The sequence below is a fragment of the Leucopleurus acutus genome, assembly GCF_964270905.1.
Source record: "Leucopleurus acutus genome assembly, chromosome: 19".
Taxonomy (NCBI): Eukaryota; Metazoa; Chordata; class Mammalia; order Artiodactyla; family Delphinidae; genus Leucopleurus; species Leucopleurus acutus.
The window spans coordinates 38027909-38055367 of record NC_139161.1 but is presented as its reverse complement, the minus strand read 5'-3'; positions in this window follow the sequence as shown (position 1 = coordinate 38055367).

Below are 27459 nucleotides of genomic sequence, written 5' to 3'. Positions count from 1 at the left end.
CAGTGTTCCTGCCGGCAACAGGGTGCCCACGCTAGCCTCCTAGGTGTCCAGCAAACTGTGCTGCCGTTAAAGGTACGCAGAACACAGGCCACCGGCTCATGGAAACTGCTGCACACCTGCGCTTCTGCACGGCAAATCAGGGCCTTACTTCCAGGCATGTGTTTCTGCTGGCTGTGCCGTCAGCGACACCGCATGGCAAGATGCTGACTTTCTCCTCGAGCAGAGTGACTCCGGGTACGAGGGTCTCAAAGCACTCAAAGCAGAGTGTTATCACATGGCAGCTCACACAAGGGCCATGACAAAGTCTTCCTGGGCACTTCGGACTCAGCAGCAATGTCTTCCTGAGGCCGGTCGAGGTCTCTGGAAATGTAGCTCTCCTCAAGGAACGAACAGTGTGTTGCCCGTCTCCAGGCACGCACAGACGGCCTCCGAGGGATCAACAAATGGGACTCGAAGTTTCGCAGCCGGCACACAGGGCTCTGGAGGTACTCAGTGAACTTGGAGGGGAAATGATGCATACCCGAGACGACTAGGAGTCCTCAGAAGTGTACTTCCTTTAAAATAAAGCATATAAGCCACTACGAACTCATGGAAAGAGCTGTATGCCTCCGTAGCTACATGGCTACTAAGGGCTTAAACTGGAGGCAGGTTCACACGCTGAGTTTCCTTTTAGTGCTAGAGCTTGTCAGGCTGACCACACCGCAGTCACGGAAGCACCTGGTTTAGACAGCAAATTCATTTTCTCCCCAGAAGCATTCTTACAGTGTTTACAGGCCTATCAAGTGCAGGGAATGTCAGGCAGCTTCAAGGCAGCATGAATGCAGCCTTCAAAATGGGAAAGCACGGCTAGTTCCAGCAGGCCCCCGTTTCCATGGGCACACTCAGCATACCCCACTGTGGTTTCTAACAAGTCCAAAGAGACACAAGTTCCCCTGTGTGTCTTTCCCTGAATCAGCTTCTCGAAGTAGGGTGTTCTGCATCAAGCGAACTGCCTCAACCAAGGAACGCCGTAGCTGCTCCTCTGGGCCTGTGGCTATTCAAAAGCCTGCAGTGCCACAGGAAGAACAGGACTTAACCTGCAGTCAGAATGCAAGCCGACTTCCTCTAGGAGGCACGGTGATTTCAGGCAGGAGGTCCTAGATGGAATGCGAAGCCGAGGGTTACTCTGAGTGCTGCTCAGACTAAGGCAACGCCTAAGACTTCTACGCCATGTGGGACGTGCCAGAACGGTGTTTGTGAACGTGCCCGAGTGCTGAGGAAATTAAGACGCTTCAAAAGAGAGTGCAGTGCGTTTCCCTACGCTCGGCATGCACAGAGGGGCTCTAAAGGGCTACGGGACTGGATGTTGCTTAGCAGACCCAGGTGCGCCTGGGGCTACTCAGTGTTCCTGCCGGCAACAGGGTGCCCACGCTAGCCTCCTAGGTGTCCAGAAAACTGTGCTGCCGTTAAAGGTACGCAGAACACAGGCCACCGGCTCATGGAAACTGCTGCACACCTGCGCTTCTGCACGGCAAATCAGGGCCTTACTTCCAGGCATGTGTTTCTGCTGGCTGTGCCGTCAGCGACACCGCATGGCAAGATGCTGACTTTCTCCTCGAGCAGAGTGACTCCGGGTACGAGGGTCTCAAAGCACTCAAAGCAGAGTGTTATCACATGGCAGCTCACACAAGGGCCATGACAAAGTCTTCCTGGGCACTTCGGACTCAGCAGCAATGTTGTCCTGAGGCCATTCGAGGTCTCTGGAAATGTAGCTCTCCTCAAGGAACGTACAGTGTGTTGCCCGTCTCCAGGCACGCACAGACGGCCTCCGAGGGATCAACAAATGGGACTCGAAGTTTCGCAGCCGGCACACAGGGCTCTGGAGGTACTCAGTGAACTTGGAGGGGAAATGATGCATACCCGAGACGACTAGGAGTCCTCAGAAGTGTACTTCCTTTAAAATAAAGCATATAAGCCACTAAGAACTCATGGAAAGAGCTGTATGCCTCCGTAGCTACATGGCTACTAAGGGCTTAAACTGGAGGCAAGTTCACACGCTGAGTTTCCTTTTAGTGCTAGAGCTTGTCAGGCTGACCACACCGCAGTCACGGAAGCACCTGGTTTAGACAGCAAATTCATTTTCTCCCCAGAAGCATTGTTACAGGGTTTACAGGCCTGTGAAGAGCAGGGAATGTCAGGCAGCTTCAAGGCAGCATGAATGCAGCCTTCAAAATGGGAAAGCACGGCTAGTTCCAGCAGGCCCCCGTTTCCATGGGCACACTCAGCATACCCCACTGTGGTTTCTAACAAGTCCAAAGAGACACAAGTTCCCCTGTGTGTCTTTCCCTGAATCAGCTTCTCGAAGTAGGGTGTTCTGCATCAAGCGAACTGCCTCAACCAAGGAACGCCGTAGCTGCTCCTCTGGGCCTGTGGCTATTCAAAAGCCTGCAGTGCCACAGGAAGAACAGGACTTAACCTGCAGTCAGAATGCAAGCCGACTTCCTCTAGGAGGCACGGTGATTTCAGGCAGGAGGTCCTAGATGGAATGCGAAGCCGAGGGTTACTCTGAGTGCTGCTCAGACTAAGGCAACGCCTAAGACTTCTACGCCATGTGGGACGTGCCAGAACGGTGTTCGTAACCGTGCGCGAGTGCTGAGGAAATTAAGACGCTCCAAAAGAGAGTGCAGTGCGTTTCCCTACGCTCGGCATGCACAGAGGGGCTCTAAAGGGCTACGGGACTGGATGTTGCTTAGCAGACCCAGGTGCGCCTGGGGCTACTCAGTGTTCCTGCCGGCAACAGGGTGCCCACGCTAGCCTCCTAGGTGTCCAGAAAACTGTGCTGCCGTTAAAGGTACGCAGAACACAGGCCACCGGCTCATGGAAACTGCTGCACGCCTCCGCTTCTGCACGGCAAATCAGGGCCTTACTTCCAGGCATGTGTTTCTGCTGGGTGTGCCGTCAGCGACACCGCATGGCAAGATGCTGACTTTCTCCTCGAGCAGAGTGACTCCGGGTACGAGGGTCTCAAAGCACTCAAAGCAGAGTGTTATCACATGGCAGCTCACACAAGGGCCATGACAAAGTCTTCCTGGGCACTTCGGACTCACCAGCAATGTCTTCCTGAGGCCGGTCGAGGTCTCTGGAAATGTAGCTCTCCTCAAGGAACGAACAGTGTGTTGCCCATCTGTAGGCACGCACAGACGGCCTCCGAGGGATCAACAAATGGGCCTCGAAGTTGCGCAGCTGGCCCACAGGGCTCTGGAGGTACTCAGTGAACTTGGAGGGGAAATGATGCATACCCGAGAGGGCAGGAGTCCTCAGAAGTGTACTTCCTTTATAATAAAGCATATAAGCCACTACGAACTCATGGAAAGAGCTGTATGCCTCCGTAGCTACATGGCTACTAAGGGCTTAAACTGGAGGCAGGTTCACACGCTGAGTTTCCTTTTAGTGCTAGAGCTTGTCAGGCTGACCACACCGCAGTCACGGAAGCACCTGGTTTAGACAGCAAATTCATTTTCTCCCCAGAAGCATTCTTACAGTGTTTACAGGCCTATCAAGTGCAGGGAATGTCAGGCAGCTTCAAGGCAGCATGAATGCAGCCTTCAAAATGGGAAAGCACGGCTAGTTCCAGCAGGCCCCCGTTTCCATGGGCACACTCAGCATACCCCACTGTGGTTTCTAACAAGTCCAAAGAGACACAAGTTCCCCTGTGTGTCTTTCCCTGAATCAGCTTCTCGAAGTAGGGTGTTCTGCATCAAGCGAACTGCCTCAACCAAGGAACGCCGTAGCTGCTCCTCTGGGCCTGTGGCTATTCAAAAGCCTGCAGTGCCACAGGAAGAACAGGACTTAACCTGCAGTCAGAATGCAAGCCGACTTCCTCTAGGAGGCACGGTGATTTCAGGCAGGAGGTCCTAGATGGAATGCGAAGCCGAGGGTTACTCCGAGTGCTGCTCAGACTAAGGCAACGCCTAAGACTTCTACGCCATGTGGGACGTGCCAGAACGGTGTTTGTGAACGTGCCCGAGTGCTGAGGAAATTAAGACGCTTCAAAAGAGAGTGCAGTGCGTTTCCCTACGCTCGGCATGCACAGAGGGGCTCTAAAGGGCTACGGGACTGGATGTTGCTTAGCAGACCCAGGTGCGCCTGGGGCTACTCAGTGTTCCTGCCGGCAACAGGGTGCCCACGCTAGCCTCCTAGGTGTCCAGAAAACTGTGCTGCCGTTAAAGGTACGCAGAACACAGGCCACCGGCTCATGGAAACTGCTGCACACCTGCGCTTCTGCACGGCAAATCAGGGCCTTACTTCCAGGCATGTGTTTCTGCTGGCTGTGCCGTCAGCGACACCGCATGGCAAGATGCTGACTTTCTCCTCGAGCAGAGTGACTCCGGGTACGAGGGTCTCAAAGCACTCAAAGCAGAGTGTTATCACATGGCAGCTCACACAAGGGCCATGACAAAGTCTTCCTGGGCACTTCGGACTCAGCAGCAATGTTGCCCTGAGGCCATTCGAGGTCTCTGGAAATGTAGCTCTCCTCAAGGAACGTACAGTGTGTTTCCCGTCTCCAGGCACGCACAGAGGGCCTCCGAGGGATCAACAAATGGGACTCGAAGTTTCGCAGCCGGCACACAGGGCTCTGGAGGTACTCAGTGAACTTGGAGGGGAAATGATGCATACCCGAGAGGACTAGGAGTCCTCAGAAGTGTACTTCCTTTAAAATAAAGCATATAAGCCACTAAGAACTCATGGAAAGAGCTGTATGCCTCCGTAGCTACATGGCTACTAAGGGCTTAAACTGGAGGCAAGTTCACACGCTGAGTTTCCTTTTAGTGCTAGAGCTTGTCAGGCTGACCACACCGCAGTCACGGAAGCACCTGGTTTAGACAGCAAATTCATTTTCTCCCAGAAGCATTGTTACAGGGTTTACAGGCCTGTGAAGAGCAGGGAATGTCAGGCAGCTTCAAGGCAGCATGAATGCAGCCTTCAAAATGGGAAAGCACGGCTAGTTCCAGCAGGCCCCCGTTTCCATGGGCACACTCAGCATACCCCACTGTGGTTTCTAACAAGTCCAAAGAGACACAAGTTCCCCTGTGTGTCTTTCCCTGAATCAGCTTCTCGAAGTAGGGTGTTCTGCATCAAGCGAACTGCCTCAACCAAGGAACGCCGTAGCTGCTCCTCTGGGCCTGTGGCTATTCAAAAGCCTGCAGTGCCACAGGAAGAACAGGACTTAACCTGCAGTCAGAATGCAAGCCGACTTCCTCTAGGAGGCACGGTGATTTCAGGCAGGAGGTCCTAGATGGAATGCGAAGCCGAGGGTTACTCCGAGTGCTGCTCAGACTAAGGCAACGCCTAAGACTTCTACGCCATGTGGGACGTGCCAGAACGGTGTTTGTGAACGTGCCCGAGTGCTGAGGAAATTAAGACGCTTCAAAAGAGAGTGCAGTGCGTTTCCCTACGCTCGGCATGCACAGAGGGGCTCTAAAGGGCTACGGGACTGGATGTTGCTTAGCAGACCCAGGTGCGCCTGGGGCTACTCAGTGTTCCTGCCGGCAACAGGGTGCCCACGCTAGCCTCCTAGGTGTCCAGAAAACTGTGCTGCCGTTAAAGGTACGCAGAACACAGGCCACCGGCTCATGGAAACTGCTGCACGCCTCCGCTTCTGCACGGCAAATCAGGGCCTTACTTCCAGGCATGTGTTTCTGCTGGGTGTGCCGTCAGCGACACCGCATGGCAAGATGCTGACTTTCTCCTCGAGCAGAGTGACTCCGGGTACGAGGGTCTCAAAGCACTCAAAGCAGAGTGTTATCACATGGCAGCTCACACAAGGGCCATGACAAAGTCTTCCTGGGCACTTCGGACTCAGCAGCAATGTCTTCCTGAGGCCGGTCGAGGTCTCTGGAAATGTAGCTCTCCTCAAGGAACGAACAGTGTGTTGCCCATCTGTAGGCACGCACAGACGGCCTCCGAGGGATCAACAAATGGGCCTCGAAGTTGCGCAGCTGGCCCACAGGGCTCTGGAGGTACTCAGTGAACTTGGAGGGGAAATGATGCATACCCGAGAGGGCAGGAGTCCTCAGAAGTGTACTTCCTTTATAATAAAGCATATAAGCCACTACGAACTCATGGAAAGAGCTGTATGCCTCCGTAGCTACATGGCTACTAAGGGCTTAAACTGGAGGCAGGTTCACACGCTGAGTTTCCTTTTAGTGCTAGAGCTTGTCAGGCTGACCACACCGCAGTCACGGAAGCACCTGGTTTAGACAGCAAATTCATTTTCTCCCCAGAAGCATTCTTACAGTGTTTACAGGCCTATCAAGTGCAGGGAATGTCAGGCAGCTTCAAGGCAGCATGAATGCAGCCTTCAAAATGGGAAAGCACGGCTAGTTCCAGCAGGCCCCCGTTTCCATGGGCACACTCAGCATACCCCACTGTGGTTTCTAACAAGTCCAAAGAGACACAAGTTCCCCTGTGTGTCTTTCCCTGAATCAGCTTCTCGAAGTAGGGTGTTCTGCATCAAGCGAACTGCCTCAACCAAGGAACGCCGTAGCTGCTCCTCTGGGCCTGTGGCTATTCAAAAGCCTGCAGTGCCACAGGAAGAACAGGACTTAACCTGCAGTCAGAATGCAAGCCGACTTCCTCTAGGAGGCACGGTGATTTCAGGCAGGAGGTCCTAGATGGAATGCGAAGCCGAGGGTTACTCCGAGTGCTGCTCAGACTAAGGCAACGCCTAAGACTTCTACGCCATGTGGGACGTGCCAGAACGGTGTTCGTGAACGTGCCCGAGTGCTGAGGAAATTAAGACGCTTCAAAAGAGAGTGCAGTGCGTTTCCCTACGCTCGGCATGCACAGAGGGGCTCTAAAGGGCTACGGGACTGGATGTTGCTTAGCAGACCCAGGTGCGCCTGGGGCTACTCAGTGTTCCTGCCGGCAACAGGGTGCCCACGCTAGCCTCCTAGGTGTCCAGAAAACTGTGCTGCCGTTAAAGGTACGCAGAACACAGGCCACCGGCTCATGGAAACTGCTGCACACCTGCGCTTCTGCACGGCAAATCAGGGCCTTACTTCCAGGCATGTGTTTCTGCTGGCTGTGCCGTCAGCGACACCGCATGGCAAGATGCTGACTTTCTCCTCGAGCAGAGTGACTCCGGGTACGAGGGTCTCAAAGCACTCAAAGCAGAGTGTTATCACATGGCAGCTCACACAAGGGCCATGACAAAGTCTTCCTGGGCACTTCGGACTCAGCAGCAATGTCTTCCTGAGGCCGGTCGAGGTCTCTGGAAATGTAGCTCTCCTCAAGGAACGAACAGTGTGTTGCCCATCTGTAGGCACGCACAGACGGCCTCCGAGGGATCAACAAATGGGCCTCGAAGTTGCGCAGCTGGCCCACAGGGCTCTGGAGGTACTCAGTGAACTTGGAGGGGAAATGATGCATACCCGAGAGGGCAGGAGTCCTCAGAAGTGTACTTCCTTTATAATAAAGCATATAAGCCACTACGAACTCATGGAAAGAGCTGTATGCCTCCGTAGCTACATGGCTACTAAGGGCTTAAACTGGAGGCAGGTTCACACGCTGAGTTTCCTTTTAGTGCTAGAGCTTGTCAGGCTGACCACACCGCAGTCACGGAAGCACCTGGTTTAGACAGCAAATTCATTTTCTCCCCAGAAGCATTCTTACAGTGTTTACAGGCCTATCAAGTGCAGGGAATGTCAGGCAGCTTCAAGGCAGCATGAATGCAGCCTTCAAAATGGGAAAGCACGGCTAGTTCCAGCAGGCCCCCGTTTCCATGGGCACACTCAGCATACCCCACTGTGGTTTCTAACAAGTCCAAAGAGACACAAGTTCCCCTGTGTGTCTTTCCCTGAATCAGCTTCTCGAAGTAGGGTGTTCTGCATCAAGCGAACTGCCTCAACCAAGGAACGCCGTAGCTGCTCCTCTGGGCCTGTGGCTATTCAAAAGCCTGCAGTGCCACAGGAAGAACAGGACTTAACCTGCAGTCAGAATGCAAGCCGACTTCCTCTAGGAGGCACGGTGATTTCAGGCAGGAGGTCCTAGATGGAATGCGAAGCCGAGGGTTACTCCGAGTGCTGCTCAGACTAAGGCAACGCCTAAGACTTCTACGCCATGTGGGACGTGCCAGAACGGTGTTTGTGAACGTGCCCGAGTGCTGAGGAAATTAAGACGCTTCAAAAGAGAGTGCAGTGCGTTTCCCTACGCTCGGCATGCACAGAGGGGCTCTAAAGGGCTACGGGACTGGATGTTGCTTAGCAGACCCAGGTGCGCCTGGGGCTACTCAGTGTTCCTGCCGGCAACAGGGTGCCCACGCTAGCCTCCTAGGTGTCCAGAAAACTGTGCTGCCGTTAAAGGTACGCAGAACACAGGCCACCGGCTCATGGAAACTGCTGCACACCTGCGCTTCTGCACGGCAAATCAGGGCCTTACTTCCAGGCATGTGTTTCTGCTGGGTGTGCCGTCAGCGACACCGCATGGCAAGATGCTGACTTTCTCCTCGAGCAGAGTGACTCCGGGTACGAGGGTCTCAAAGCACTCAAAGCAGAGTGTTATCACATGGCAGCTCACACAAGGGCCATGACAAAGTCTTCCTGGGCACTTCGGACTCAGCAGCAATGTTGCCCTGAGGCCATTCGAGGTCTCTGGAAATGTAGCTCTCCTCAAGGAACGTACAGTGTGTTTCCCGTCTCCAGGCACGCACAGAGGGCCTCCGAGGGATCAACAAATGGGACTCGAAGTTTCGCAGCCGGCACACAGGGCTCTGGAGGTACTCAGTGAACTTGGAGGGGAAATGATGCATACCCGAGAGGACTAGGAGTCCTCAGAAGTGTACTTCCTTTAAAATAAAGCATATAAGCCACTAAGAACTCATGGAAAGAGCTGTATGCCTCCGTAGCTACATGGCTACTAAGGGCTTAAACTGGAGGCAAGTTCACACGCTGAGTTTCCTTTTAGTGCTAGAGCTTGTCAGGCTGACCACACCGCAGTCACGGAAGCACCTGGTTTAGACAGCAAATTCATTTTCTCCCAGAAGCATTGTTACAGGGTTTACAGGCCTGTGAAGAGCAGGGAATGTCAGGCAGCTTCAAGGCAGCATGAATGCAGCCTTCAAAATGGGAAAGCAAGGCTAGTTCCAGCAGGCCCCCGTTTCCATGGGCACACTCAGCATACCCCACTGTGGTTTCTAACAAGTCCAAAGAGACACAAGTTCCCCTGTGTGTCTTTCCCTGAATCAGCTTCTCGAAGTAGGGTGTTCTGCATCAAGCGAACTGCCTCAACCAAGGAACGCCGTAGCTGCTCCTCTGGGCCTGTGGCTATTCAAAAGCCTGCAGTGCCACAGGAAGAACAGGACTTAACCTGCAGTCAGAATGCAAGCCGACTTCCTCTAGGAGGCACGGTGATTTCAGGCAGGAGGTCCTAGATGGAATGCGAAGCCGAGGGTTACTCTGAGTGCTGCTCAGACTAAGGCAACGCCTAAGACTTCTACGCCATGTGGGACGTGCCAGAACGGTGTTCGTAAACGTGCGCGAGTGCTGAGGAAATTAAGACGCTCCAAAAGAGAGTGCAGTGCGTTTCCCTACGCTCGGCATGCACAGAGGGGCTCTAAAGGGCTACGGGACTGGATGTTGCTTAGCAGACCCAGGTGCGCCTGGGGCTACTCAGTGTTCCTGCCGGCAACAGGGTGCCCACGCTAGCCTCCTAGGTGTCCAGAAAACTGTGCTGCCGTTAAAGGTACGCAGAACACAGGCCACCGGCTCATGGAAACTGCTGCACGCCTCCGCTTCTGCACGGCAAATCAGGGCCTTACTTCCAGGCATGTGTTTCTGCTGGGTGTGCCGTCAGCGACACCGCATGGCAAGATGCTGACTTTCTCCTCGAGCAGAGTGACTCCGGGTACGAGGGTCTCAAAGCACTCAAAGCAGAGTGTTATCACATGGCAGCTCACACAAGGGCCATGACAAAGTCTTCCTGGGCACTTCGGACTCACCAGCAATGTCTTCCTGAGGCCGGTCGAGGTCTCTGGAAATGTAGCTCTCCTCAAGGAACGAACAGTGTGTTGCCCATCTGTAGGCACGCACAGACGGCCTCCGAGGGATCAACAAATGGGCCTCGAAGTTGCGCAGCTGGCCCACAGGGCTCTGGAGGTACTCAGTGAACTTGGAGGGGAAATGATGCATACCCGAGAGGGCAGGAGTCCTCAGAAGTGTACTTCCTTTATAATAAAGCATATAAGCCACTACGAACTCATGGAAAGAGCTGTATGCCTCCGTAGCTACATGGCTACTAAGGGCTTAAACTGGAGGCAGGTTCACACGCTGAGTTTCCTTTTAGTGCTAGAGCTTGTCAGGCTGACCACACCGCAGTCACGGAAGCACCTGGTTTAGACAGCAAATTCATTTTCTCCCCAGAAGCATTCTTACAGTGTTTACAGGCCTATCAAGTGCAGGGAATGTCAGGCAGCTTCAAGGCAGCATGAATGCAGCCTTCAAAATGGGAAAGCACGGCTAGTTCCAGCAGGCCCCCGTTTCCATGGGCACACTCAGCATACCCCACTGTGGTTTCTAACAAGTCCAAAGAGACACAAGTTCCCCTGTGTGTCTTTCCCTGAATCAGCTTCTCGAAGTAGGGTGTTCTGCATCAAGCGAACTGCCTCAACCAAGGAACGCCGTAGCTGCTCCTCTGGGCCTGTGGCTATTCAAAAGCCTGCAGTGCCACAGGAAGAACAGGACTTAACCTGCAGTCAGAATGCAAGCCGACTTCCTCTAGGAGGCACGGTGATTTCAGGCAGGAGGTCCTAGATGGAATGCGAAGCCGAGGGTTACTCCGAGTGCTGCTCAGACTAAGGCAACGCCTAAGACTTCTACGCCATGTGGGACGTGCCAGAACGGTGTTTGTGAACGTGCCCGAGTGCTGAGGAAATTAAGACGCTTCAAAAGAGAGTGCAGTGCGTTTCCCTACGCTCGGCATGCACAGAGGGGCTCTAAAGGGCTACGGGACTGGATGTTGCTTAGCAGACCCAGGTGCGCCTGGGGCTACTCAGTGTTCCTGCCGGCAACAGGGTGCCCACGCTAGCCTCCTAGGTGTCCAGAAAACTGTGCTGCCGTTAAAGGTACGCAGAACACAGGCCACCGGCTCATGGAAACTGCTGCACACCTGCGCTTCTGCACGGCAAATCAGGGCCTTACTTCCAGGCATGTGTTTCTGCTGGCTGTGCCGTCAGCGACACCGCATGGCAAGATGCTGACTTTCTCCTCGAGCAGAGTGACTCCGGGTACGAGGGTCTCAAAGCACTCAAAGCAGAGTGTTATCACATGGCAGCTCACACAAGGGCCATGACAAAGTCTTCCTGGGCACTTCGGACTCAGCAGCAATGTCTTCCTGAGGCCGGTCGAGGTCTCTGGAAATGTAGCTCTCCTCAAGGAACGAACAGTGTGTTGCCCGTCTCCAGGCACGCACAGAGGGCCTCCGAGGGATCAACAAATGGGACTCGAAGTTTCGCAGCCGGCACACAGGGCTCTGGAGGTACTCAGTGAACTTGGAGGGGAAATGATGCATACCCGAGACGACTAGGAGTCCTCAGAAGTGTACTTCCTTTATAATAAAGCATATAAGCCACTACGAACTCATGGAAAGAGCTGCATGCCTCCGTATCTATATGGGTACTAAAGACCTAAGCTGGAGGCAAGTTCACACGTTGAGTTTCCTTTTAGCGCTAGAGCTTGTCAGGGTGACCACACCGCAGGCGCAGAAGCACCTGGTTTAGACAGCAAATTCATTTTCTCCCCAGAAGCATTGTTACAGGGTTTACAGGCCTGTGAAGAGCAGGGAATGTCAGGCAGCTTCAAGGCAGCATGAATGCAGCCTTCAAAATGGGAAAGCAAGGCTAGTTCCAGCAGGCCCCCGTTTCCATGGGCACACTCAGCATACCCCACTGGTGTTTCTAACAAGTCCAAAGAGACACAAGTTCCCCTGTGTGTCTTTCCCTGAATCAGCTTCTCGAAGTAGGGTGTTCTGCATCAAGCGAACTGCCTCAACCAAGGAACGCCGTAGCTGCTCCTCTGGGCCTGTGGCTATTCAAAAGCCTGCAGTGCCACAGGAAGAACAGGACTTAACCTGCAGTCAGAATGCAAGCCGACTTCCTCTAGGAGGCACGGTGATTTCAGGCAGGAGGTCCTAGATGGAATGCGAAGCCGAGGGTTACTCTGAGTGCTGCTCAGACTAAGGCAACGCCTAAGACTTCTACGCCATGTGGGACGTGCCAGAACGGTGTTCGTAAACGTGCGCGAGTGCTGAGGAAATTAAGACGCTCCAAAAGAGAGTGCAGTGCGTTTCCCTACGCTCGGCATGCACAGAGGGGCTCTAAAGGGCTACGGGACTGGATGTTGCTTAGCAGACCCAGGTGCGCCTGGGGCTACTCAGTGTTCCTGCCGGCAACAGGGTGCCCACGCTAGCCTCCTAGGTGTCCAGAAAACTGTGCTGCCGTTAAAGGTACGCAGAACACAGGCCACCGGCTCATGGAAACTGCTGCACACCTGCGCTTCTGCACGGCAAATCAGGGCCTTACTTCCAGGCATGTGTTTCTGCTGGCTGTGCCGTCAGCGACACCGCATGGCAAGATGCTGACTTTCTCCTCGAGCAGAGTGACTCCGGGTACGAGGGTCTCAAAGCACTCAAAGCAGAGTGTTATCACATGGCAGCTCACACAAGGGCCATGACAAAGTCTTCCTGGGCACTTCGGACTCACCAGCAATGTCTTCCTGAGGCCGGTCGAGGTCTCTGGAAATGTAGCTCTCCTCAAGGAACGAACAGTGTGTTGCCCATCTGTAGGCACGCACAGACGGCCTCCGAGGGATCAACAAATGGGCCTCGAAGTTGCGCAGCTGGCCCACAGGGCTCTGGAGGTACTCAGTGAACTTGGAGGGGAAATGATGCATACCCGAGAGGGCAGGAGTCCTCAGAAGTGTACTTCCTTTATAATAAAGCATATAAGCCACTACGAACTCATGGAAAGAGCTGTATGCCTCCGTAGCTACATGGCTACTAAGGGCTTAAACTGGAGGCAGGTTCACACGCTGAGTTTCCTTTTAGTGCTAGAGCTTGTCAGGCTGACCACACCGCAGTCACGGAAGCACCTGGTTTAGACAGCAAATTCATTTTCTCCCCAGAAGCATTCTTACAGTGTTTACAGGCCTATCAAGTGCAGGGAATGTCAGGCAGCTTCAAGGCAGCATGAATGCAGCCTTCAAAATGGGAAAGCACGGCTAGTTCCAGCAGGCCCCCGTTTCCATGGGCACACTCAGCATACCCCACTGTGGTTTCTAACAAGTCCAAAGAGACACAAGTTACCCTGTGTGTCTTTCCTGAATCAGCTTCTCGAAGTAGGGTGTTCTGCATCAAGCGAACTGCCTCAACCAAGGAACGCCGTAGCTGCTCCTCTGGGCCTGTGGCTATTCAAAAGCCTGCAGTGCCACAGGAAGAACAGGACTTAACCTGCAGTCAGAATGCAAGCCGACTTCCTCTAGGAGGCACGGTGATTTCAGGCAGGAGGTCCTAGATGGAATGCGAAGCCGAGGGTTACTCCGAGTGCTGCTCAGACTAAGGCAACGCCTAAGACTTCTACGCCATGTGGGACGTGCCAGAACGGTGTTTGTGAACGTGCCCGAGTGCTGAGGAAATTAAGACGCTTCAAAAGAGAGTGCAGTGCGTTTCCCTACGCTCGGCATGCACAGAGGGGCTCTAAAGGGCTACGGGACTGGATGTTGCTTAGCAGACCCAGGTGCGCCTGGGGCTACTCAGTGTTCCTGCCGGCAACAGGGTGCCCACGCTAGCCTCCTAGGTGTCCAGAAAACTGTGCTGCCGTTAAAGGTACGCAGAACACAGGCCACCGGCTCATGGAAACTGCTGCACGCCTGCGCTTCTGCACGGCAAATCAGGGCCTTACTTCCAGGCATGTGTTTCTGCTGGGTGTGCCGTCAGCGACACCGCATGGCAAGATGCTGACTTTCTCCTCGAGCAGAGTGACTCCGGGTACGAGGGTCTCAAAGCACTCAAAGCAGAGTGTTATCACATGGCAGCTCACACAAGGGCCATGACAAAGTCTTCCTGGGCACTTCGGACTCACCAGCAATGTCTTCCTGAGGCCGGTCGAGGTCTCTGGAAATGTAGCTCTCCTCAAGGAACGAACAGTGTGTTGCCCGTCTCCAGGCACGCACAGAGGGCCTCCGAGGGATCAACAAATGGGACTCGAAGTTTCGCAGCCGGCACACAGGGCTCTGGAGGTACTCAGTGAACTTGGAGGGGAAATGATGCATACCCGAGACGACTAGGAGTCCTCAGAAGTGTACTTCCTTTAAAATAAAGCATATAAGCCACTAAGAACTCATGGAAAGAGCTGTATGCCTCCGTAGCTACATGGCTACTAAGGGCTTAAACTGGAGGCAAGTTCACACGCTGAGTTTCCTTTTAGTGCTAGAGCTTGTCAGGCTGACCACACCGCAGTCACGGAAGCACCTGGTTTAGACAGCAAATTCATTTTCTCCCCAGAAGCATTGTTACAGGGTTTACAGGCCTGTGAAGAGCAGGGAATGTCAGGCAGCTTCAAGGCAGCATGAATGCAGCCTTCAAAATGGGAAAGCACGGCTAGTTCCAGCAGGCCCCCGTTTCCATGGGCACACTCAGCATACCCCACTGTGGTTTCTAACAAGTCCAAAGAGACACAAGTTCCCCTGTGTGTCTTTCCCTGAATCAGCTTCTCGAAGTAGGGTGTTCTGCATCAAGCGAACTGCCTCAACCAAGGAACGCCGTAGCTGCTCCTCTGGGCCTGTGGCTATTCAAAAGCCTGCAGTGCCACAGGAAGAACAGGACTTAACCTGCAGTCAGAATGCAAGCCGACTTCCTCTAGGAGGCACGGTGATTTCAGGCAGGAGGTCCTAGATGGAATGCGAAGCCGAGGGTTACTCTGAGTGCTGCTCAGACTAAGGCAACGCCTAAGACTTCTACGCCATGTGGGACGTGCCAGAACGGTGTTCGTAAACGTGCGCGAGTGCTGAGGAAATTAAGACGCTCCAAAAGAGAGTGCAGTGCGTTTCCCTACGCTCGGCATGCACAGAGGGGCTCTAAAGGGCTACGGGACTGGATGTTGCTTAGCAGACCCAGGTGCGCCTGGGGCTACTCAGTGTTCCTGCCGGCAACAGGGTGCCCACGCTAGCCTCCTAGGTGTCCAGAAAACTGTGCTGCCGTTAAAGGTACGCAGAACACAGGCCACCGGCTCATGGAAACTGCTGCACGCCTGCGCTTCTGCACGGCAAATCAGGGCCTTACTTCCAGGCATGTGTTTCTGCTGGGTGTGCCGTCAGCGACACCGCATGGCAAGATGCTGACTTTCTCCTCGAGCAGAGTGACTCCGGGTACGAGGGTCTCAAAGCACTCAAAGCAGAGTGTTATCACATGGCAGCTCACACAAGGGCCATGACAAAGTCTTCCTGGGCACTTCGGACTCACCAGCAATGTCTTCCTGAGGCCGGTCGAGGTCTCTGGAAATGTAGCTCTCCTCAAGGAACGAACAGTGTGTTGCCCATCTGTAGGCACGCACAGACGGCCTCCGAGGGATCAACAAATGGGCCTCGAAGTTGCGCAGCTGGCCCACAGGGCTCTGGAGGTACTCAGTGAACTTGGAGGGGAAATGATGCATACCCGAGAGGGCAGGAGTCCTCAGAAGTGTACTTTCTTTATAATAAAGCATATAAGCCACTACGAACTCATGGAAAGAGCTGTATGCCTCCGTAGCTACATGGCTACTAAGGGCTTAAACTGGAGGCAGGTTCACACGCTGAGTTTCCTTTTAGTGCTAGAGCTTGTCAGGCTGACCACACCGCAGTCACGGAAGCACCTGGTTTAGACAGCAAATTCATTTTCTCCCCAGAAGCATTCTTACAGTGTTTACAGGCCTATCAAGTGCAGGGAATGTCAGGCAGCTTCAAGGCAGCATGAATGCAGCCTTCAAAATGGGAAAGCACGGCTAGTTCCAGCAGGCCCCCGTTTCCATGGGCACACTCAGCATACCCCACTGGTGTTTCTAACAAGTCCAAAGAGACACAAGTTCCCCTGTGTGTCTTTCCCTGAATCAGCTTCTCGAAGTAGGGTGTTCTGCATCAAGCGAACTGCCTCAACCAAGGAACGCCGTAGCTGCTCCTCTGGGCCTGTGGCTATTCAAAAGCCTGCAGTGCCACAGGAAGAACAGGACTTAACCTGCAGTCAGAATGCAAGCCGACTTCCTCTAGGAGGCACGGTGATTTCAGGCAGGAGGTCCTAGATGGAATGCGAAGCCGAGGGTTACTCTGAGTGCTGCTCAGACTAAGGCAACGCCTAAGACTTCTACGCCATGTGGGACGTGCCAGAACGGTGTTCGTAAACGTGCGCGAGTGCTGAGGAAATTAAGACGCTCCAAAAGAGAGTGCAGTGCGTTTCCCTACGCTCGGCATGCACAGAGGGGCTCTAAAGGGCTACGGGACTGGATGTTGCTTAGCAGACCCAGGTGCGCCTGGGGCTACTCAGTGTTCCTGCCGGCAACAGGGTGCCCACGCTAGCCTCCTAGGTGTCCAGAAAACTGTGCTGCCGTTAAAGGTACGCAGAACACAGGCCACCGGCTCATGGAAACTGCTGCACGCCTCCGCTTCTGCACGGCAAATCAGGGCCTTACTTCCAGGCATGTGTTTCTGCTGGCTGTGCCGTCAGCGACACCGCATGGCAAGATGCTGACTTTCTCCTCGAGCAGAGTGACTCCGGGTACGAGGGTCTCAAAGCACTCAAAGCAGAGTGTTATCACATGGCAGCTCACACAAGGGCCATGACAAAGTCTTCCTGGGCACTTCGGACTCACCAGCAATGTCTTCCTGAGGCCGGTCGAGGTCTCTGGAAATGTAGCTCTCCTCAAGGAACGAACAGTGTGTTGCCCGTCTCCAGGCACGCACAGAGGGCCTCCGAGGGATCAACAAATGGGACTCGAAGTTTCGCAGCCGGCACACAGGGCTCTGGAGGTACTCAGTGAACTTGGAGGGGAAATGATGCATACCCGAGACGACTAGGAGTCCTCAGAAGTGTACTTCCTTTAAAATAAAGCATATAAGCCACTAAGAACTCATGGAAAGAGCTGTATGCCTCCGTAGCTACATGGCTACTAAGGGCTTAAACTGGAGGCAAGTTCACACGCTGAGTTTCCTTTTAGTGCTAGAGCTTGTCAGGCTGACCACACCGCAGTCACGGAAGCACCTGGTTTAGACAGCAAATTCATTTTCTCCCCAGAAGCATTGTTACAGGGTTTACAGGCCTGTGAAGAGCAGGGAATGTCAGGCAGCTTCAAGGCAGCATGAATGCAGCCTTCAAAATGGGAAAGCACGGCTAGTTCCAGCAGGCCCCCGTTTCCATGGGCACACTCAGCATACCCCACTGTGGTTTCTAACAAGTCCAAAGAGACACAAGTTCCCCTGTGTGTCTTTCCCTGAATCAGCTTCTCGAAGTAGGGTGTTCTGCATCAAGCGAACTGCCTCAACCAAGGAACGCCGTAGCTGCTCCTCTGGGCCTGTGGCTATTCAAAAGCCTGCAGTGCCACAGGAAGAACAGGACTTAACCTGCAGTCAGAATGCAAGCCGACTTCCTCTAGGAGGCACGGTGATTTCAGGCAGGAGGTCCTAGATGGAATGCGAAGCCGAGGGTTACTCTGAGTGCTGCTCAGACTAAGGCAACGCCTAAGACTTCTACGCCATGTGGGACGTGCCAGAACGGTGTTCGTAAACGTGCGCGAGTGCTGAGGAAATTAAGACGCTCCAAAAGAGAGTGCAGTGCGTTTCCCTACGCTCGGCATGCACAGAGGGGCTCTAAAGGGCTACGGGACTGGATGTTGCTTAGCAGACCCAGGTGCGCCTGGGGCTACTCAGTGTTCCTGCCGGCAACAGGGTGCCCACGCTAGCCTCCTAGGTGTCCAGAAAACTGTGCTGCCGTTAAAGGTACGCAGAACACAGGCCACCGGCTCATGGAAACTGCTGCACACCTGCGCTTCTGCACGGCAAATCAGGGCCTTACTTCCAGGCATGTGTTTCTGCTGGGTGTGCCGTCAGCGACACCGCATGGCAAGATGCTGACTTTCTCCTCGAGCAGAGTGACTCCGGGTACGAAGGTCTCAAAGCACTCAAAGCAGAGTGTTATCACATGGCAGCTCACACAAGGGCCATGACAAAGTCTTCCTGGGCACTTCGGACTCACCAGCAATGTCTTCCTGAGGCCGGTCGAGGTCTCTGGAAATGTAGCTCTCCTCAAGGAACGAACAGTGTGTTGCCCATCTGTAGGCACGCACAGACGGCCTCCGAGGGATCAACAAATGGGCCTCGAAGTTGCGCAGCGGGCCCACAGGGCTCTGGAGGTACTCAGTGAACTTGGAGGGGAAATGATGCATACCCGAGAGGGCAGGAGTCCTCAGAAGTGTACTTCCTTTATAATAAAGCATATAAGCCACTACGAACTCATGGAAAGAGCTGTATGCCTCCGTAGCTACATGGCTACTAAGGGCTTAAACTGGAGGCAGGTTCACACGCTGAGTTTCCTTTTAGTGCTAGAGCTTGTCAGGCTGACCACACCGCAGTCACGGAAGCACCTGGTTTAGACAGCAAATTCATTTTCTCCCCAGAAGCATTCTTACAGTGTTTACAGGCCTATCAAGTGCAGGGAATGTCAGGCAGCTTCAACGCAGCATGAATGCAGCCTTCAAAATGGGAAAGCACGGCTAGTTCCAGCAGGCCCCCGTTTCCATGGGCACACTCAGCATACCCCACTGTGGTTTCTAACAAGTCCAAAGAGACACAAGTTACCCTGTGTGTCTTTCCTGAATCAGCTTCTCGAAGTAGGGTGTTCTGCATCAAGCGAACTGCCTCAACCAAGGAACGCCGTAGCTGCTCCTCTGGGCCTGTGGCTATTCAAAAGCCTGCAGTGCCACAGGAAGAACAGGACTTAACCTGCAGTCAGAATGCAAGCCGACTTCCTCTAGGAGGCACGGTGATTTCAGGCAGGAGGTCCTAGATGGAATGCGAAGCCGAGGGTTACTCCGAGTGCTGCTCAGACTAAGGCAACGCCTAAGACTTCTACGCCATGTGGGACGTGCCAGAACGGTGTTTGTGAACGTGCCCGAGTGCTGAGGAAATTAAGACGCTTCAAAAGAGAGTGCAGTGCGTTTCCCTACGCTCGGCATGCACAGAGGGGCTCTAAAGGGCTACGGGACTGGATGTTGCTTAGCAGACCCAGGTGCGCCTGGGGCTACTCAGTGTTCCTGCCGGCAACAGGGTGCCCACGCTAGCCTCCTAGGTGTCCAGAAAACTGTGCTGCCGTTAAAGGTACGCAGAACACAGGCCACCGGCTCATGGAAACTGCTGCACGCCTCCGCTTCTGCACGGCAAATCAGGGCCTTACTTCCAGGCATGTGTTTCTGCTGGGTGTGCCGTCAGCGACACCGCATGGCAAGATGCTGACTTTCTCCTCGAGCAGAGTGACTCCGGGTACGAGGGTCTCAAAGCACTCAAAGCAGAGTGTTATCACATGGCAGCTCACACAAGGGCCATGACAAAGTCTTCCTGGGCACTTCGGACTCACCAGCAATGTCTTCCTGAGGCCGGTCGAGGTCTCTGGAAATGTAGCTCTCCTCAAGGAACGAACAGTGTGTTGCCCGTCTCCAGGCACGCACAGAGGGCCTCCGAGGGATCAACAAATGGGACTCGAAGTTTCGCAGCCGGCACACAGGGCTCTGGAGGTACTCAGTGAACTTGGAGGGGAAATGATGCATACCCGAGACGACTAGGAGTCCTCAGAAGTGTACTTCCTTTAAAATAAAGCATATAAGCCACTAAGAACTCATGGAAAGAGCTGTATGCCTCCGTAGCTACATGGCTACTAAGGGCTTAAACTGGAGGCAAGTTCACACGCTGAGTTTCCTTTTAGTGCTAGAGCTTGTCAGGCTGACCACACCGCAGTCACGGAAGCACCTGGTTTAGACAGCAAATTCATTTTCTCCCCAGAAGCATTGTTACAGGGTTTACAGGCCTGTGAAGAGCAGGGAATGTCAGGCAGCTTCAAGGCAGCATGAATGCAGCCTTCAAAATGGGAAAGCACGGCTAGTTCCAGCAGGCCCCCGTTTCCATGGGCACACTCAGCATACCCCACTGTGGTTTCTAACAAGTCCAAAGAGACACAAGTTCCCCTGTGTGTCTTTCCCTGAATCAGCTTCTCGAAGTAGGGTGTTCTGCATCAAGCGAACTGCCTCAACCAAGGAACGCCGTAGCTGCTCCTCTGGGCCTGTGGCTATTCAAAAGCCTGCAGTGCCACAGGAAGAACAGGACTTAACCTGCAGTCAGAATGCAAGCCGACTTCCTCTAGGAGGCACGGTGATTTCAGGCAGGAGGTCCTAGATGGAATGCGAAGCCGAGGGTTACTCTGAGTGCTGCTCAGACTAAGGCAACGCCTAAGACTTCTACGCCATGTGGGACGTGCCAGAACGGTGTTCGTAAACGTGCGCGAGTGCTGAGGAAATTAAGACGCTCCAAAAGAGAGTGCAGTGCGTTTCCCTACGCTCGGCATGCACAGAGGGGCTCTAAAGGGCTACGGGACTGGATGTTGCTTAGCAGACCCAGGTGCGCCTGGGGCTACTCAGTGTTCCTGCCGGCAACAGGGTGCCCACGCTAGCCTCCTAGGTGTCCAGAAAACTGTGCTGCCGTTAAAGGTACGCAGAACACAGGCCACCGGCTCATGGAAACTGCTGCACGCCTGCGCTTCTGCACGGCAAATCAGGGCCTTACTTCCAGGCATGTGTTTCTGCTGGGTGTGCCGTCAGCGACACCGCATGGCAAGATGCTGACTTTCTCCTCGAGCAGAGTGACTCCGGGTACGAGGGTCTCAAAGCACTCAAAGCAGAGTGTTATCACATGGCAGCTCACACAAGGGCCATGACAAAGTCTTCCTGGGCACTTCGGACTCACCAGCAATGTCTTCCTGAGGCCGGTCGAGGTCTCTGGAAATGTAGCTCTCCTCAAGGAACGAACAGTGTGTTGCCCATCTGTAGGCACGCACAGACGGCCTCCGAGGGATCAACAAATGGGCCTCGAAGTTGCGCAGCTGGCCCACAGGGCTCTGGAGGTACTCAGTGAACTTGGAGGGGAAATGATGCATACCCGAGAGGGCAGGAGTCCTCAGAAGTGTACTTCCTTTATAATAAAGCATATAAGCCACTACGAACTCATGGAAAGAGCTGTATGCCTCCGTAGCTACATGGCTACTAAGGGCTTAAACTGGAGGCAGGTTCACACGCTGAGTTTCCTTTTAGTGCTAGAGCTTGTCAGGCTGACCACACCGCAGTCACGGAAGCACCTGGTTTAGACAGCAAATTCATTTTCTCCCCAGAAGCATTCTTACAGGGTTTACAGGCCTATCAAGTGCAGGGAATGTCAGGCAGCTTCAAGGCAGCATGAATGCAGCCTTCAAAATGGGAAAGCACGGCTAGTTCCAGCAGGCCCCCGTTTCCATGGGCACACTCAGCATACCCCACTGTGGTTTCTAACAAGTCCAAAGAGACACAAGTTCCCCTGTGTGTCTTTCCCTGAATCAGCTTCTCGAAGTAGGGTGTTCTGCATCAAGCGAACTGCCTCAACCAAGGAACGCCGTAGCTGCTCCTCTGGGCCTGTGGCTATTCAAAAGCCTGCAGTGCCACAGGAAGAACAGGACTTAACCTGCAGTCAGAATGCAAGCCGACTTCCTCTAGGAGGCACGGTGATTTCAGGCAGGAGGTCCTAGATGGAATGCGAAGCCGAGGGTTACTCTGAGTGCTGCTCAGACTAAGGCAACGCCTAAGACTTCTACGCCATGTGGGACGTGCCAGAACGGTGTTCGTAAACGTGCGCGAGTGCTGAGGAAATTAAGACGCTCCAAAAGAGAGTGCAGTGCGTTTCCCTACGCTCGGCATGCACAGAGGGGCTCTAAAGGGCTACGGGACTGGATGTTGCTTAGCAGACCCAGGTGCGCCTGGGGCTACTCAGTGTTCCTGCCGGCAACAGGGTGCCCACGCTAGCCTCCTAGGTGTCCAGAAAACTGTGCTGCCGTTAAAGGTACGCAGAACACAGGCCACCGGCTCATGGAAACTGCTGCACGCCTCCGCTTCTGCACGGCAAATCAGGGCCTTACTTCCAGGCATGTGTTTCTGCTGGCTGTGCCGTCAGCGACACCGCATGGCAAGATGCTGACTTTCTCCTCGAGCAGAGTGACTCCGGGTACGAGGGTCTCAAAGCACTCAAAGCAGAGTGTTATCACATGGCAGCTCACACAAGGGCCATGACAAAGTCTTCCTGGGCACTTCGGACTCACCAGCAATGTCTTCCTGAGGCCGGTCGAGGTCTCTGGAAATGTAGCTCTCCTCAAGGAACGAACAGTGTGTTGCCCGTCTCCAGGCACGCACAGAGGGCCTCCGAGGGATCAACAAATGGGACTCGAAGTTTCGCAGCCGGCACACAGGGCTCTGGAGGTACTCAGTGAACTTGGAGGGGAAATGATGCATACCCGAGACGACTAGGAGTCCTCAGAAGTGTACTTCCTTTAAAATAAAGCATATAAGCCACTAAGAACTCATGGAAAGAGCTGTATGCCTCCGTAGCTACATGGCTACTAAGGGCTTAAACTGGAGGCAAGTTCACACGCTGAGTTTCCTTTTAGTGCTAGAGCTTGTCAGGCTGACCACACCGCAGTCACGGAAGCACCTGGTTTAGACAGCAAATTCATTTTCTCCCCAGAAGCATTGTTACAGGGTTTACAGGCCTGTGAAGAGCAGGGAATGTCAGGCAGCTTCAAGGCAGCATGAATGCAGCCTTCAAAATGGGAAAGCACGGCTAGTTCCAGCAGGCCCCCGTTTCCATGGGCACACTCAGCATACCCCACTGTGGTTTCTAACAAGTCCAAAGAGACACAAGTTCCCCTGTGTGTCTTTCCCTGAATCAGCTTCTCGAAGTAGGGTGTTCTGCATCAAGCGAACTGCCTCAACCAAGGAACGCCGTAGCTGCTCCTCTGGGCCTGTGGCTATTCAAAAGCCTGCAGTGCCACAGGAAGAACAGGACTTAACCTGCAGTCAGAATGCAAGCCGACTTCCTCTAGGAGGCACGGTGATTTCAGGCAGGAGGTCCTAGATGGAATGCGAAGCCGAGGGTTACTCTGAGTGCTGCTCAGACTAAGGCAACGCCTAAGACTTCTACGCCATGTGGGACGTGCCAGAACGGTGTTCGTAAACGTGCGCGAGTGCTGAGGAAATTAAGACGCTCCAAAAGAGAGTGCAGTGCGTTTCCCTACGCTCGGCATGCACAGAGGGGCTCTAAAGGGCTACGGGACTGGATGTTGCTTAGCAGACCCAGGTGCGCCTGGGGCTACTCAGTGTTCCTGCCGGCAACAGGGTGCCCACGCTAGCCTCCTAGGTGTCCAGAAAACTGTGCTGCCGTTAAAGGTACGCAGAACACAGGCCACCGGCTCATGGAAACTGCTGCACGCCTGCGCTTCTGCACGGCAAATCAGGGCCTTACTTCCAGGCATGTGTTTCTGCTGGGTGTGCCGTCAGCGACACCGCATGGCAAGATGCTGACTTTCTCCTCGAGCAGAGTGACTCCGGGTACGAGGGTCTCAAAGCACTCAAAGCAGAGTGTTATCACATGGCAGCTCACACAAGGGCCATGACAAAGTCTTCCTGGGCACTTCGGACTCAGCAGCAATGTCTTCCTGAGGCCGGTCGAGGTCTCTGGAAATGTAGCTCTCCTCAAGGAACGAACAGTGTGTTGCCCGTCTCCAGGCACGCACAGAGGGCCTCCGAGGGATCAACAAATGGGACTCGAAGTTTCGCAGCCGGCACACAGGGCTCTGGAGGTACTCAGTGAACTTGGAGGGGAAATGATGCATACCCGAGACGACTAGGAGTCCTCAGAAGTGTACTTCCTTTATAATAAAGCATATAAGCCACTACGAACTCATGGAAAGAGCTGCATGCCTCCGTATCTATATGGGTACTAAAGACCTAAGCTGGAGGCAAGTTCACACGTTGAGTTTCCTTTTAGCGCTAGAGCTTGTCAGGGTGACCACACCGCAGGCGCAGAAGCACCTGGTTTAGACAGCAAATTCATTTTCTCCCCAGAAGCATTCTTACAGTGTTTACATGCCTATCAAGTGCAGGGAATGTCAGGCAGCTTCAAGGCAGCATGAATGCAGCCTTCAAAATGGGAAAGCACGGCTAGTTCCAGCAGGCCCCCGTTTCCATGGGCACACTCAGCATACCCCACTGTGGTTTCTAACAAGTCCAAAGAGACACAAGTTACCCTGTGTGTCTTTCCTGAATCAGCTTCTCGAAGTAGGGTGTTCTGCATCAAGCGAACTGCCTCAACCAAGGAACGCCGTAGCTGCTCCTCTGGGCCTGTGGCTATTCAAAAGCCTGCAGTGCCACAGGAAGAACAGGACTTAACCTGCAGTCAGAATGCAAGCCGACTTCCTCTAGGAGGCACGGTGATTTCAGGCAGGAGGTCCTAGATGGAATGCGAAGCCGAGGGTTACTCCGAGTGCTGCTCAGACTAAGGCAACGCCTAAGACTTCTACGCCATGTGGGACGTGCCAGAACGGTGTTTGTGAACGTGCCCGAGTGCTGAGGAAATTAAGACGCTTCAAAAGAGAGTGCAGTGCGTTTCCCTACGCTCGGCATGCACAGAGGGGCTCTAAAGGGCTACGGGACTGGATGTTGCTTAGCAGACCCAGGTGCGCCTGGGGCTACTCAGTGTTCCTGCCGGCAACAGGGTGCCCACGCTAGCCTCCTAGGTGTCCAGAAAACTGTGCTGCCGTTAAAGGTACGCAGAACACAGGCCACCGGCTCATGGAAACTGCTGCACGCCTGCGCTTCTGCACAGCAAATCAGGGCCTTACTTCCAGGCATGTGTTTCTGCTGGCTGTGCCGTCAGCGACACCGCATGGCAAGATGCTGACTTTCTCCTCGAGCAGAGTGACTCCGGGTACGAGGGTCTCAAAGCACTCAAAGCAGAGTGTTATCACATGGCAGCTCACACAAGGGCCATGACAAAGTCTTCCTGGGCACTTCGGACTCACCAGCAATGTCTTCCTGAGGCCGGTCGAGGTCTCTGGAAATGTAGCTCTCCTCAAGGAACGAACAGTGTGTTGCCCATCTGTAGGCACGCACAGACGGCCTCCGAGGGATCAACAAATGGGCCTCGAAGTTGCGCAGCTGGCCCACAGGGCTCTGGAGGTACTCAGTGAACTTGGAGGGGAAATGATGCATACCCGAGAGGGCAGGAGTCCTCAGAAGTGTACTTCCTTTATAATAAAGCATATAAGCCACTACGAACTCATGGAAAGAGCTGCATGCCTCCGTATCTATATGGGTACTAAAGACCTAAGCTGGAGGCAAGTTCACACGTTGAGTTTCCTTTTAGCGCTAGAGCTTGTCAGGGTGACCACACCGCAGGCGCAGAAGCACCTGGTTTAGACAGCAAATTCATTTTCTCCCCAGAAGCATTGTTACAGGGTTTACAGGCCTGTGAAGAGCAGGGAATGTCAGGCAGCTTCAAGGCAGCATGAATGCAGCCTTCAAAATGGGAAAGCAAGGCTAGTTCCAGCAGGCCCCCGTTTCCATGGGCACACTCAGCATACCCCACTGGTGTTTCTAACAAGTCCAAAGAGACACAAGTTCCCCTGTGTGTCTTTCCCTGAATCAGCTTCTCGAAGTAGGGTGTTCTGCATCAAGCGAACTGCCTCAACCAAGGAACGCCGTAGCTGCTCCTCTGGGCCTGTGGCTATTCAAAAGCCTGCAGTGCCACAGGAAGAACAGGACTTAACCTGCAGTCAGAATGCAAGCCGACTTCCTCTAGGAGGCACGGTGATTTCAGGCAGGATGTCCTAGATGGAATGCGAAGCCGAGGGTTACTCTGAGTGCTGCTCAGACTAAGGCAACGCCTAAGACTTCTACGCCATGTGGGACGTGCCAGAACGGTGTTCGTAAACGTGCGCGAGTGCTGAGGAAATTAAGACGCTCCAAAAGAGAGTGCAGTGCGTTTCCCTACGCTCGGCATGCACAGAGGGGCTCTAAAGGGCTACGGGACTGGATGTTGCTTAGCAGACCCAGGTGCGCCTGGGGCTACTCAGTGTTCCTGCCGGCAACAGGGTGCCCACGCTAGCCTCCTAGGTGTCCAGAAAACTGTGCTGCCGTTAAAGGTACGCAGAACACAGGCCACCGGCTCATGGAAACTGCTGCACACCTGCGCTTCTGCACGGCAAATCAGGGCCTTACTTCCAGGCATGTGTTTCTGCTGGGTGTGCCGTCAGCGACACCGCATGGCAAGATGCTGACTTTCTCCTCGAGCAGAGTGACTCCGGGTACGAGGGTCTCAAAGCACTCAAAGCAGAGTGTTATCACATGGCAGCTCACACAAGGGCCATGACAAAGTCTTCCTGGGCACTTCGGACTCACCAGCAATGTCTTCCTGAGGCCGGTCGAGGTCTCTGGAAATGTAGCTCTCCTCAAGGAACGAACAGTGTGTTGCCCATCTGTAGGCACGCACAGACGGCCTCCGAGGGATCAACAAATGGGCCTCGAAGTTGCGCAGCTGGCCCACAGGGCTCTGGAGGTACTCAGTGAACTTGGAGGGGAAATGATGCATACCCGAGAGGGCAGGAGTCCTCAGAAGTGTACTTCCTTTATAATAAAGCATATAAGCCACTACGAACTCATGGAAAGAGCTGTATGCCTCCGTAGCTACATGGCTACTAAGGGCTTAAACTGGAGGCAGGTTCACACGCTGAGTTTCCTTTTAGTGCTAGAGCTTGTCAGGCTGACCACACCGCAGTCACGGAAGCACCTGGTTTAGACAGCAAATTCATTTTCTCCCCAGAAGCATTCTTACAGTGTTTACAGGCCTATCAAGTGCAGGGAATGTCAGGCAGCTTCAAGGCAGCATGAATGCAGCCTTCAAAATGGGAAAGCACGGCTAGTTCCAGCAGGCCCCCGTTTCCATGGGCACACTCAGCATACCCCACTGTGGTTTCTAACAAGTCCAAAGAGACACAAGTTACCCTGTGTGTCTTTCCTGAATCAGCTTCTCGAAGTAGGGTGTTCTGCATCAAGCGAACTGCCTCAACCAAGGAACGCCGTAGCTGCTCCTCTGGGCCTGTGGCTATTCAAAAGCCTGCAGTGCCACAGGAAGAACAGGACTTAACCTGCAGTCAGAATGCAAGCCGACTTCCTCTAGGAGGCACGGTGATTTCAGGCAGGAGGTCCTAGATGGAATGCGAAGCCGAGGGTTACTCCGAGTGCTGCTCAGACTAAGGCAACGCCTAAGACTTCTACGCCATGTGGGACGTGCCAGAACGGTGTTTGTGAACGTGCCCGAGTGCTGAGGAAATTAAGACGCTTCA